Genomic DNA, 14,383 nt, shown 5'->3' with positions numbered 1-14,383 from the left:
GATTCTGAGTTCATGCTTGTTTGAAGCATTCCGGCCCTTTTATGGGCTAGTGAACAGCTTTCCAAGGAGAGAGAGGCCAGCAGGGAGGGGTTTGTGTACACGCAGGTCAGGCCTCCTCTGATTATGGGCATGGAGAGAGACCACAGTGAAGCCAGTTTGTCTTGCAGGAGCAAAAGCCAGCAAACTCTCAGAATGGTTGGGACCAGGAAGCAGGGAGAAAGGAGAAGGCTGGAGGAGGGCCGGGCTGGGCCACAATCCCCACTGGGAACAAAGGCCAACTTTGCATTTCCTCTAAGTCAAGGCAACTTGACCAGTGGACAGAGAGACCATTAACAGAGATTTCCCCAGGGGACATTAGGGTATGTACACAGGGGCAATGGTGCGGGGTGGGGCAGGCGGAAGCAAGGGAAATTATACTGTGTCAGTATAAGAAACACTTTCATGTACGTTATTTAATGTGACTTTCACCGCAACTGTGTGCAGGGAGCATCACCATCACTATCTTACAGATGTAGAAACAGACATGGGCCAGTGACTGCCTGACTGCAAGGTCAGTGCAGACTCTTGCCACTATACCAGGCGGCCCCTAAGTTCGAAGTCAAGATCAAACTGGCGATTGTGAGATAAGAGATGGGGAAGAGGGTTAGAGGTGAGTCAGACAGTCTTCTGCCATTTCTTGACCACCTTCGAAACCACCTTTCTCACCTGCCCCACTCCAGGGTTCATGCTTCAGTGACACTCCCGCATTTCACCCCCTTGTGCCTGGACTTAAAACCTGACTAACCTCTTAAAGTAAAAGATAAACAGCAGGTCTTAGTGAAAGGTAATTAGACAGAATAGTGAAAGTATCGATACCTTTAAGTCATTGCAGAGGGAGTTAGGTGTGCTATCTTGGTCCTCTTTGTATTTCCTGTGAATACAAAACACTAATTTGAAAAGATACATGCACCTCTATCTTCACTGCAGCCTTATTTACAATAGCCAAGATATGAGAACCACCTAAGTGTCCATCGATGGATGAATGGATAAGGAAGATGTGGAATATATATACAATGGAATACTACTCGGCCATAAAAAAAATAAAATGTTGCCATTTACAACAACATGAATGGACCTGGGGGGTATTATGTTAAGTGAAATAAATCAGACAGAGAGAAACAAATATCATATGATTTCACTCATACCTGAAATACAAAAACCAACAACAAAAACATACAAAAGATAAACCAACCAGACAAAACAAACACAGATACAGAGAATGAGTAGTGGTTATCAGAGGGGAAGGGGCAGGAGTGGGAGAGAGGATGAAATGGATAAAGAGCATGAACTGTATGGTGATGGATGGTGAGATGCTAGTGTGTACACGTGAAACTTATACAATGTTATAAACCAATGTTACCTCCATAGAAAATACATTTTAAAAATAATAAAGAGGGGTAGTAAAATGCTAGAATGAGCAAGAGACAAAGGCTGTGAGGTCTGTCTTTAGAGGTCTTTCAAAAAAAGTCTTTCGATGATTTTAAGTGTTTTTGCCAAGAGTATAGAACAGCCCCTAACTGAGGGACACCCAATTCCTTAGCCCAGAAGGTACCTGTGATGGGTGTGATGGGATTTGGGGAGAAACAGTGTTTCCTTCTACACTAAGCCAGATCCCAGTGCTTGGGGCAGGAGAATCTAGGTGGAGTCAGAGACATTAGGACCTTCTCAGCACTTGAGTTAGCTGGGTTGACAATTCCCCAGGACATCTGTGGGCTGGAAGAGGCTTGTGTCACTACCTGGCATTTGTCTAAACTCTAACGGTTTAGGCATTGCCAAAGCCATCCTAAGATGTTTGTTCTGGATCCCCAGGACAGCAGAAACGTAGCAGGGAAGCCCACATCTGGGCTAACAGCCCCCAGGTTGCCTTCAGTGCCTCGACTGTCCACGTCTAGTTACCCACCTGGGCAGCAGCATCTCCACCCCCTTAGAGAACGCAGGGCCCGTGGTCCCACCACGGAGAGAACTGGGGAGGGCGTGAGTGCTTCCCAACTGGAGCAGAACAGCCCTTGATCTCTTCATACAGGGTGGCCTTGGGGTCTGCTGACAACCTAAAACCGAGAAGGTGCACTTCAAGGAGTGGTCACTGGGTGTCACCCCTGCTTCTTAGGCAAGGGCCCTCATGGGTTAGCTGACATTAAAGGGTGCCGGAGAGAGAAAATTTCTTCTTTGAGATTCAGTTTACAGGCCTGATATCTTCCGTGTCCTCTGTGAATCCCACGAGGTCGTTGCCTTGCTCACCCCCCGCCCCTCCTAGCTGGCCCAGATTGCACAGTCCACCACGGAGTAGCTCCCTTGCTCCTCTCTCCTTCCTAGTTCACTCTGGAGAACCCACGCTCTGCTTTTTGCCAGTGGGCACTGGAGCAGATACATGCGGTGGAGGAGGTCACACAGCAAGACTGGCTTTGCTTTCAATGCATGACCACAGACCTTAAGCAGGTGAGCCATCTGTCCGTAGATGTCCAAGCTTTACTCTCAGTCCCTTCGACAACGACTCGTATCTTATCTACAAACTTCCCACGCCCCTCCTCCACTTTCACTTGTTTCATTAAAAAAAAGTACTTTCTTCATTTTTTCATACCAAATCTCTAAACTTCTGATGTGTGTACACATCTTCTCCTCTTTCATTTCTAGTCTGACTCTCTCCCCCCACCCCCAGTCACCCTCTCAAGGTCCTTGGTCCTTTCTCTTTTTCTACTTCTTCTAAGTTAATATCTCCCTCTGTGCTGGAGAAGTCCCATCAACAAACAATGGCACTGTAGTACCTATCATCTTCAAAATCTCTCTGTACCCAGATACCAGAGTCTCTGTTCCCTTTCAGCGCTAAATTTCTCCTTTTGTCTCAACACCATCAGAAAAACTGTCTCCACTGACTAGTTCCCATTCACTCGTCAACTTGCTCAGATCTGGCTGATACCCACCTTGCTCCAGTGAGCTGATTTTTCAAGGTCACCATGATCTCCGTGCCAGCAAGTTGTGACAGACACAGCATCTCATTTTAACACTCTCCCCATTAGAGATTGTCATACAGAGTGAAGTAAGTCAGAAAGAGTAAAACAAAAATCATATAATATCACCTATATGTGGAATCTAGAAAAATGGTACAGATAAATTAATTGGCAAAGCAGAAATAGAGACACAGATGTAGAGAACAAACTTATGGTTACCAAGAGGGGAAGGGGGGTAGGAAGAATTGGGAGATTGGGATTGACATATATACACTACTATGTATAAAATAGATAACTAATGAGAACCTACTGTTTAGCACAGGAACGCTACTCAGTGATCTGTGGTGACCTAAATGGAAAGGAAATTTAAAAAAGAGTGGATATATGTATATGTATAACTGATTCACTTTGCTGTACATCAGAAACTAATGCAACATTGTAAAGCAATTATACGGCAATAAAAATTAATTAAAAAAAACAGATCTATTAGAAAAACACTCTCCCCAGGATTGTGCCCAATGGACTGGACTCCTTTCTCCCCTCCTGGCTTCCATGACACCACCCTCTCCTGATTTCTCAGATTTCTCCACCTTGGTTTCCTTTCTCTGTTCTCCACTATCTGAATCTAAATATTAGAATTTCTTTGGTCTTGGTCCCAGGTCGTCTTCTCTTTTCCTTTTCATCCCACCTTTCTAGATAATTGCACCCATTCTGGCTGATTTATATGTCACTATTTTATGCTGATTCCCAAATTTGCATGTTTCACAGGTATTTAAGACTTAACCCATCCAGAATGCAATTCCCGATTTACACCTCTCTGAAAACACCTGTCCTCCTTCCTAGAGTCTTGTCCATTTCTATAACCAGACACACTGTCCACCACAGTGCTCAAGCCCTGAACTTAGGAATCATCACTTTTTCCTTCACTGCTCATATCTATCCCATTACCAAATGCTACTGATTTGATCTCAAATTCTATTTCAAATCTCTTCACTTCTTTTCCTCTTGACTGCTCCTCACCATCATCCCGCTACTAAACTCAGGCTAAACATCTGTAAATAATCTTCCCATTTCCAAATCTCTTCAATCTGTTATTTTTTTCTTGGCTGTGCTGGGTCTTCATTGCTGCATGCGGGCTTTCCCTCGTTGCAGTGGTGGGGGGGTGCCTGCTCTTCGTTGTGGTGGCTTCTTGTTACGGAGCACAGGCTCTAAGCACGTGGGCTCAGTAGTTATGCCTCATGGGCTCTAGAGCGCAGGCTCAGTAGTTGTGGTGCACAGGCTTAGTTGCTCCGAGGCATGGGTGATCTACCGGACCAGGGATCGAATCCGTGTCCCCTGCATTGGCAGGCGGATTCTTAACCACTGCGCCACCAGGGAAGTCCCTTCAATCTATTCTTGACATGGCAGCAACAGTGGAGGAAATGTTCTGTATCTTAACCTGGGTATATACATACATATATATGTAAAACTTGGAGGTATGCTTAAGGTTTTTGTACACTTTACTGTAGGATAAACCTCAACTAAAAACAACAACAGCAACAAAAACCTAAACGAGATGTCAGTTCCCTAGATAAAATTCTTCAACATCTTCACAGCGTGCTTGGAATAACAAACCAACCCTGCATGACTCCAACCTTTTTCTCCAACCTCATTTCCTAACATACCTCTTGCTTGCTTGCTAGAACCCAGCTGCCCTGACTTTCATTTAGTTTCTCTAACAAGCTAAAAGCTTTCCTGCCAGCCTTAGGGCCTCACCTCGTGTTGTTCCCTCAGCCCAGAATCCCTCCCCTTCTTCTCCTCCATGTCAGCTACCCAGGCTTTCCCAGACCACAATGTCTGAAATATATCAGCCCATTTATCCTTTCTGCTCCTAAATTATTGTACTTTTGTAATACCACTATAATTGTTTTGTTTTTCTATGGTTGGAACCAGCTTATACATTTGACTGACACATTACATACATTCTATTATGCTAGGTGCTGTATACCTAAACAACGTCACGGGTCTCATACTCAAAGAGCAAACAGATCCCCTTTCCCTTTATTTTTTAGTTTCTATATGTCAAGGTAGGGGTGCTTAAATTAAGAAAAAAAAATCCTCGGTTCATATCAATGCAGCAGCCGCCACTCTGGGGCTGGAGTAGGGAGGGCAATGGTAAGCCCACAGTGTGACAGGTTGAATTGTGTCCAAAAATACAAGAGGTAAGTTCAAAACAGGGTGGATGCATGCTTAAGAAAACATGTTAAAAACCATAAACAAGCGTTACACACAAGAGAAAGTGCCTTTCCTTTATTTATTTATTTTTTCACAAATTAAGTCAGAGGCTAAAAATGTAAGACCCAGAGGCCAGGTGTGTCACACCAAGACCACCTTTGCAGCAGGTACTTCTCAGATACTTCATCTTCCAACTCAGTTCTCCAACGGATCCAATTTTTTTTGACAAGTGCAATCATTTCAACAACAGGGCCATTCAGATCCCCTTCATTTATTCCCAAGCTCTTCCGAGAGCATCTCTGCTTGACTGCCTCAAGGATCTCTCTGCTGGTGATGGCTCTTCTGTGGTTGTAGAAGGACAGTCTAACCGCCTCCAAGCTAACCCGTTCCAGTTGCCAATCCTCCAGTGCTCCCAGGGCATCCAAGATCCAGGAGTGCCCACTGAAGTCTGGGTGGGCCTGGGACAGAACAGCATAAGGGTGAGACAGAGAAGCAAAGACTCCCACAGTCAGGAATGTATGGTCCAACCCAGCACCCGCACACCCATGGAACCACACAACCCACCCAAAGGGACGACAGTAGGGATGTGATGAAGGAAACTAGGCCATGGTACCTATCAGCTCTCTCTGAGGAAGAGGGAGGGAGAGGAATGTGCAGCTTGTGAGAACCTTTGTCCGGATAATACAAACGAACTTTGGTCATTTCAACTTTCGTGCCTTGGTTTTTCCTAATAGAAGCGGAGTTAACATTCAACACCTTCTGAAGGTGGAAAATATAGTTTTAGCTTCCAGTACGTGTTCACACTCAATATATATACTAGTAAGCATTTAACACTTTTTAATTTCCAGCCTTCCTTCCTTGTGCCAATCGGATCTCCAGCCAAGCTGGGAAAACTTGCTCTTCCTTAGATGTGTCCCTATGTTTTCTGGTCCCCATGCCACTGTGTATCTGTCACCTCTATGTCCCATGCCTGCACCCAACTCCACTTTTCAAATCCCATCCATCCTTCAAGGCTCTTCCCCAAGTGCCACCTCTGGCTCATCTGCGTTGCACACAGCCTCCCGCTGAGGACCAGAGCACTTTTTGTTCTCAGAACCTGTATCACTCGCTGCCTATATCCTTAGCATCCTTGTCTGCAGTTAGAGGGGCAGCAGGAACAGTCCGAAGAATCACCCATCCAGGGCTCTACTCCTAACTCTGTCTGGACATGAGGCATCATGTAAGCAAGTCATATTCTCATACTGGGCCTCAGTTCCTTTTTTTGTGAAAGGAAAGGTTTGAGGTGGGAGGTGGGATCCTGAACGTTTCTCCTGATTTTCATAATTTACAGGTATTTCCTCAATACCTCTCGCAACACACACACACACACACACACACACACACACACACTGCAGAACTGTGAGCCCCTCTACAACAGAGCATCTGAGCTCCCGCAGCTGGCCTGCCTGGCACTTAGGCACTCAATGCATTTATCCAACCAATATCTGGTTTTATCCTCACAGCGCCCTGAAAGGCTGACCCAAGGGCACAGACCTGATCTTTTGGAGGCTTGAAGAAGCAGGGTGGCCTGCCAGACCCACAGGCCAAGGAAAAACTAATGATCAGAAGACTACTTAGTCCAAGTACTCCCACCGAGTGCCTTTCCAGCCAAATGCAGGATCTCCTGCAGGAGCTCGCAACCAGGGGGTGACTTCGCCCTCCAGGGGACATTGGGCACTATCTGTGGACATTTTGGGCTGTCACAACTGGGAGGGAGGGTGCTACTGGCATTTAATGGGTAGAGGCCAGGGATGCTGCTCAACATCCCGCAATGTAAGGGACAGACTCCCCCACAAAGAGTGATCCCACCGCCGCTGTCAACAGGGCTGTGGCTGAGAACCCTGTTCTGAATCGCACACCTTCTCCCTTTCTCCTGTCTTTCCTTAATCCCATTTTCCCTTCTTCTCCCAGGATAAACAATAGATTCCAAAAGATACTATTGGGATACAGGGGACTTCAGTACAATTACAGACATGAACACTCAGCCTTGCTTCATTTGCACAAAGAAGTAAAATCCCATTTATATATACACACTATTATATATAAAATAGTCAGCAAGGACCTACTGCATAGCACAGGGAACTCTTCTCAATACTCTGAAATGGCCTATATGGGAAAAGAATCTAAAAAAGAGTGGATATATGTATATGTATAACTGATTCACTTTGCTGTACACCTGAAACTAACACAACATTGTAGATCAACTATACTCCAATATCAAATAAAAGTGTTTAAAAAGTAATACCCCAAATCAAGCCTTAACACATCTTTCCGAGAATCTCCTTATTCTCTTCCCCATAACGTCTCTTGAAGGGGAAGACTTTCCTGATATTGTTTTCTACAATTTGTATGCCATGAGGTGAGGTGAGGTGGGCAGGAAACAGGAATGAGTGCCTACCCACTTAAAGAAATTTCTAAGTACAGATGACCATTTAATGAAAACCCGATATTTGCAACTCTTCAAAGTGACAAAACAGACGAGGTGGCGAGTCCCCTCTCTGTGGGAGAAGGGGAGGGCATTTAAGAATCAATTTACAGACTGGCTGTCAACAGATACAAGAAAGGGAGACACCAAGGGCTCAGGTGTTCAGAGTTGCTGCCAACAGAAAGAAAGGCAAGCAGAAGAAGATAGCCGCCATTCACACATCCAGTTTATAGCAGCTGTTTGCACTCAACTTTTCGGGAACTCAGTGTGTGAGGAAGGACTCCCGTATCAGAAGCTGAAGTCAAGGTCATACCCAGGGCCACTGACACGATACCCGTCTTGGCCATTCTAAGTTTGCATAAAGAGAGTCCCAACTCACTTGGTTTAGAATTTTCCCCATGTAATTAAAATACGCCTGCTTCTTCTTCCTCCTCTTCTTCCCAAAGGCAGAGCTGATCCCCTCATCCTTCTCTTTGGCTGTGATATAAATTGTGGGCTTCTTCTTAGGGTATCGTAGGCTGTGTAAGCACATGAAGTGCATGTGGAAGGCTTAATCCTTCCACTTGCAGCTCAGAGCACTGGCCGTAGGCAAGGGCAGTTCTGAAGAGGTTTTATAGGGAGCGCAGGAAGGCACTCTTTCCTAGTAAAATCAGTCATTAGTGGCTGCACCTGCAGAGATGAAGGCTCTCAGAATCCTTAGGAGATATTAGATGTGGGGTCTAAAGCCAGCTTGTGTTCCATTCCTGAAGGAGCACAAGGTGAGGGACTCACAAGCATTCTTTGGCTCTACCCCAGGTGAAAGAGAGCATCCCATTTGATGTAATGGCCATCTGTTTACCAGGCAACGCTCATCTCAGAAGCTATTCTTTGTATGGGCCTAACTCCAGGTGTTCTTATGACAATGGTTCTTAGCTATGAAGATTTCAACTCAAAAGGATGGGAAGTGGGATCCTGGGAGCCGTGTTTTTCTAAAGCATCCCAGGTGAATCTAATGACCAGCCAGATTTGAGATTCATGGGTCTATAAGGCCTCCCTAAAGCAACTACACCAGATTCGGGGTTGGGGTGGGAGAAGCTCTTCACAGACATGACGCTTAGGCCCATGAATCTGTATCTGCTTTGGAGAGAAATGTCTCTCTTAAAAGGCAAGTGCGTGCTTGGTTATGCAGATAGAATTAGGAACTCAGGAGAAAAAGCTTGGATGAGAAAGCCTGCAAGTCACTGTACCTTCAAGACTGAAGGTTGAGAAACTGCAGATAGGCCGTGAACTCCCTGCAATTAGTGTATCAGCTCAGTTGCAAGGATGTGACCAGCCTGACACAAACCAACAGATAAGAGGACACCAGAGAACCAGGGTTCAAAAGACTAAAAGGGGACTTCCGAGGTGGCACAGTGGTTAAGAATCCGCCTGCCAATGCAGGGGACACGGGTTTGATCCCAGCTCCAGGAAGATCCCACATGCCGCAGGGCAACTAAGCCCGTGCGCCACAACTACTGAGCCTGCACTCTAGAGCCCATGAGCCACAACCATTGAGCCCATGTGCCGCAACTACTGAAGCCCACGCACCTAGAGCCCAAGCTTCACAAGAGAAGCCACTGCAATGAGAAGCCCGTGCACCACAATAAAGAGTAGCCCCTACTCGCCGCAACTAGAGAAAGCCCATGTGCAGCTATGAAGACCCAGTGCAGACAATAAATTAATTAATTAATTAATTTTAAAAAAAAGGACCAGAATGGAACACTCTTTCCTCTCCCACCTGGTTATGAGCCATATCAAAGCCCCAGTGGAGGGACTACTGAATAAGGGAGCACTGTCAGCTGACACTTATTGAGCCCTAACTATGTCCTGGGCCCCATTAGGTGTTTAACATACTTTATCACACTTAATTATCATAGCAACATCATGAGGTAAGATATTACTGTGTATGACTCGCACTTTACAGAAGAGGAAACTGGGTCTCAGAGGGCTGATGTTACTTTCCTGGGGTCACACCAGTGCCTACGTGTCAGAATCAGTCCCTGAGCCTTTGCTTCTAACCTCACACTCCATCACCTTCCAAATCTGAACACCAGAGCCTCACAACCCTTATGATTACCCGTGTGCGCTCTGCGCAGTCGCTACGTGTATCATTCATTGATGGAGAACTTGGAATGTAACTTATCCATAGTGCAGGCTCAATTCTTCTGAATTAATCATTTGACCACCACAATGGAAGCTACACTGAATCCTTCCGTGAAAGGAAAAAGTGGTTCCCTCTTACCTAGTTGTCAAGGCCACGTCCCACCCACCACTCCAACGCCTCCTCCCATTTCACCATTTCACCAGCTTCCTCTCTCATTATTTCTCTGTTTAAAACACAACCTGTGCCTAGAGTATATATTGTATGATGAAGTGAATTGGAGGTTTTAATGCAAAGAAGTAAACAAAAACTGGCAGGTATCGTCAAGGCTTTGTAGGATGGAACTATTCACTGGAGCAGGGCAGTGGGAAGGGTCGGGCCAGGAGGGAACTGAATCAGTGCTGTAATATCAAGATGCTGGAAAGCATTTGGGGGAAGGGTGAGAAGAACAGATGTGGTGTTGCCATGGGAATGTAGCACAGAAGGCCTGGGCAGATGGCATTCTCTCAGCGCAAAATATGTGGCAATTTTTGAACCCCTACTAAGTGTAAGGCCCATGGCTATGCATGGAAATGGTGATAAATCACTAATAGGAATCACAAAACTCACACAGAGGAAAATCAGAGGGTGATCAGAAGACCCACCAGCATCTATTAGACATCTCAGTCTGCTAAAAAGGACATGCAACCAAAGATTACCTGCTAATAATTTCCCTATCCTGGAGATAGGAGAAATTACGCTAATAGTCATGCTAGCTCATATTCATTGAGTGCTTACTACCTGCCTTGAATTATACGAAGCACCTTATAGCTGTCATTGCATTTCATGGTTTTAACACTCAGAGATGGATTTTATCATCTCTTTAACAAAGATGAGGAAACTGAGGTTTATCAAGATGACCTAAGATGTTCAAGGTCACACAAGTAGTAAGTTGCAGAACTAGCAATTGAGCTACAATATGTCTGACAGTAAAATTCCCATCAATATTTCTCTAAATTGGCCCCTTGTCCACCTGCAGCAGAATCTCTTGGGCTCCTTATTAAAATGAAGACCCCCAACCTCTGTCCTATGCTACTGGTACAGGTGTCTAAAGTTTGGGTACCACTGTACTACTTCTTGCCTCTTGAGGATGGGGAAGATGCTATTCCGAACTGAATCCTGTTCTGTACAGAGGGCTAAATAGAGACTTGGAAAGGATGGGAACTCTAGGAGAAAGTGACCTTGACATGGCTAAGATATAGCACAGTCAGAAACAGACCTTAACGTTGACAAGGCAGAGTTCAAAGAGATCAGAGAAGATTGTGTTAGGGTTCTATGGATAGAAATTCTAAAAGGCAGGTCAGTTCAAGAAAAACAGGAGGCTCCTCCTTAACTGGCTATGACCTTGGCTGCCCTCCTTGATTACAACTCACTTTAACCTGGTCTGCTCTTGGTGGAACAGCAGATCCAAAGGGCAAATCAAACTCATACATGGGGATGAGTAACACAAGCAGAGGATGGGAGAGTTGGGACCTGGTTGACATACAGGGCACGGAGTGAGTCTGGGCAGTGATTCAGAAGTAAGATTGAGTGAAAGGGTGTTGAGCCTGCTTTTAGGTGGAGACATCTACATGGCGTGGAGGAGACCTCATGAGTCAAATGGCCCAGGTAGATCCAGGCATTGTAGCATACGGGAGAGGGGATTCAGGCGCTGGGTGGGATATTAAATCACATGGCCTCTGAGGTCTCCTAGTGAAACAGAGCAGGACCCTATGGTCCTCCCCACACCCCCATGTCCTCTGCCTGCCTTTTGTCTGTGGAAAAACTTTAGCCAAAGAATAAGTTTAATCAGAGAAGTGAGAAAATGCAGAAACAAAGGAAAACAGTCAAAAGAGACCAAAAAATAATAGTTTAGACATTAAGCAAAGTCAAAGACCTTTGGTTCCTTCTCAAGGGCTATAGACAATATTCTGAGCCATATCCTGTGTGCCATCTTGTAGGTACTGAAACCCCCACCAGGTGGAAGAAGTTAACCACATGATGGCCAGGTTGTAGCCATGACATGAGCTGCCACAGTTCTGAGCACTGGCCTCAACGAAATGGAAACAAACCAACCCTGGAACTGAAGATTAGCTGAACCTAAAACAATCAAGATGACACTGGTCAGACCACTGATGACCAATTTCAAGATGACTGTCAGAGCTGACTGTGATGTTTCTGCATGTAGCCCTCTCCCTCCGCCTATAAAAGCTCTTGCCCACTGACTGTCAGTGAGGGGAGTGGGCCTTTGGAGAGGGGTCTGCCCCTCCCCCTGTGCCTCCCCTCCCCAGTTGCTGGCACCCAAAATAAAGCATACTTTCCTTTCCACCAACCTTGTCTCCTTATTGGCTTTTGAGCGGTAAGCAGCCAGACCCCACTTTTGGTTACACTAGGTTTTGTGGATTCTACTTTTAAGTCATTGAAACCTCCCCCCTGTATCATTTCTTTTAGAGTTCAGATTGTCAAAATTTGGATAGAAGTACTGCTCATCATATTTTTACCTCTAGATAGTCTGAAGAATAAATCCAGTTGATTGGATAAAGTCAGAGGGTCACACTGTGTAACATCATCTTATTTCATGACCTCAACTCTGGGAGACAGGTACCGCTGCAGCTCACCAGTTGAGAAACTGGGTGAATGACAGGAGGAGAGGGAGTCTGGGAGGCAGATTAGAAGATGTCACCTTGAGTATGATGTCACACTCTTCCTGAAATGACAGCTCTCTGGATACTAATCAAATATTAATGGTGGATGTTATCTGTACTAACTACTTTGTCAGGTGGAGGGAAGAAAGGAATTGGACTTTTCCTGACCCCAGCATTATCTTCTCTAGCTTCTACTCCAAGCTTTTAAAGGAGGAGACAAGGGGGGATGGAGAAAAGGAGGACACCAGCCCCCCACTTAAAATAGGATAGGAGGGTCCTGCTCTCCCTTTTCTTTACTCCCCCCCCCCCCGCCCCCAACACATTGTCTCACAAGTGAGTATTCATGTTGGGTAGTGGAAACGATTCACCCAAATCAGAAGTTGTAAGTTCTGGTCTCGGCTCTACCAGTGCCTCACTCTGACCTAGCCAAAGTCAGCAGCTCTTCCTGGGCCTCAGTTTCCCCATCTGTAAAGGGGTATGTATGTTTGGTTACATGGCCATTAAGATTCCCTAGAATCTTGCTACTGGTCTCCAGTCTGGTCTGCAATCTGGCAGTAGGTAGCAGCATCACTGGGGGATCCTGTGAAAATGCAGATGGTGATTTAGTGAGTTCAGATCTACGTAGGTGGGACCTGAGACTGCATTTCTAACAAGATCCCAAGTGATTCCTATACACCTTAAAATTTCTGACATCCTGCCTTAAGACGCCATCAATCTATGCATTGATTGTGGATGTGCCTTTTTGTTTTCCCTCTCATGGGTTCCTATCACACTCCTAAATTTTCTAGTTCTAGGACTTCTTTCAATGGCCAGAATAGCTCGACTTAGTGATTTTCTGGCACAGGGCATAGAGAAATGCCACATGCTCCCTGAAATATAACGCTACCTCTACACACCGCCATTTACAAATAAATTAACTCACTAATTAATTCACCCACTCAGTTTAAGAAATATCTAAGGGGCATCAGGCACAGCTTAAGAGCTGGCGATAAAAGGATGAATATGGCATGACCTAGGGAGTTTAGGGTCATGCCTGGACAGCCAACTCCAACTCAGTGCGATAAGCACTTCTGTAATTAGTAAAGAGGATACATTCCAGTGAAATGTTTATAGTCAGGTTGTTGCGGGCAAGAAAAATTCTGGAGGCAGCCCTAGGCTGTCTTCCTCTACCGTCTGACTCTGTCTTTCCTGAGGCCTTAAATATGTGGCTCCAATGCCCATTCTGGGGGATGTGCTCTTGGGACAGCCCTTGTCTGGTGACTCACAGGATACTGACAGCGATGGCTTGCGTAAGTTCTTCTCCATTCCCCAATGATTAGCACCTGTGGTGTAATCCTCCCTTAGCTCAGCAGTTCTTTTTTTTTTTTTTTTTTTAATTTTTTGGCCATGCTGCCTGGCTTGCAGGATCTAGGTGCCCCGACCAGGGATCAAACCTGGGCCACAGCAGTGAAAGTGCCAAGTCCTAATCACTGGTCTGCCAGGGAATTCCCAGGGGTTCTTAACTTGGGATCCATAGACAGGTTATTTTGGGCAGAGGGGCAGAGGAGTCCATGTGCACACTGTTTTGCGTGTGTGCTTAACATATATGTCTTGGGAGAGAAACCCTGGCAGTTGCAGTCCCTTTTATTTATTTATTTATCCAGATGCATTGGGTCTTTTTTGCTGCGCGCAGGCTTTCTCTAGTTGTGGTGAGTGGGGGCTACTCTTTGTTGCGGTGTTCGGGTTTCTCATTGCAGTGGCTTCTCTTGTTGCGGAGCCACAGACTCTAGGTGTGCAAGCTTCAGTAGCTGCTGCACATGGGCTCAGTAGTTGTGGCTCCAGGGCTCTAGAGCGCAGGCTCAGTAGTTGTGACGCACGGACTTAGCTGCTCCTCGGCATGTGGGATCTTCCGGGACCAGGGATCGAACCCGTGTCCCTTGCATTGGCAGGTGGATTCTTA

Source organism: Hippopotamus amphibius, chromosome 17 (assembly GCF_030028045.1).
Source record: "Hippopotamus amphibius kiboko isolate mHipAmp2 chromosome 17, mHipAmp2.hap2, whole genome shotgun sequence".
Lineage (NCBI taxonomy): Eukaryota > Metazoa > Chordata > Mammalia > Artiodactyla > Hippopotamidae > Hippopotamus > Hippopotamus amphibius.
The sequence above is the reverse complement of the archived record's forward strand: the minus strand, read 5'-3'. Positions refer to the sequence as shown.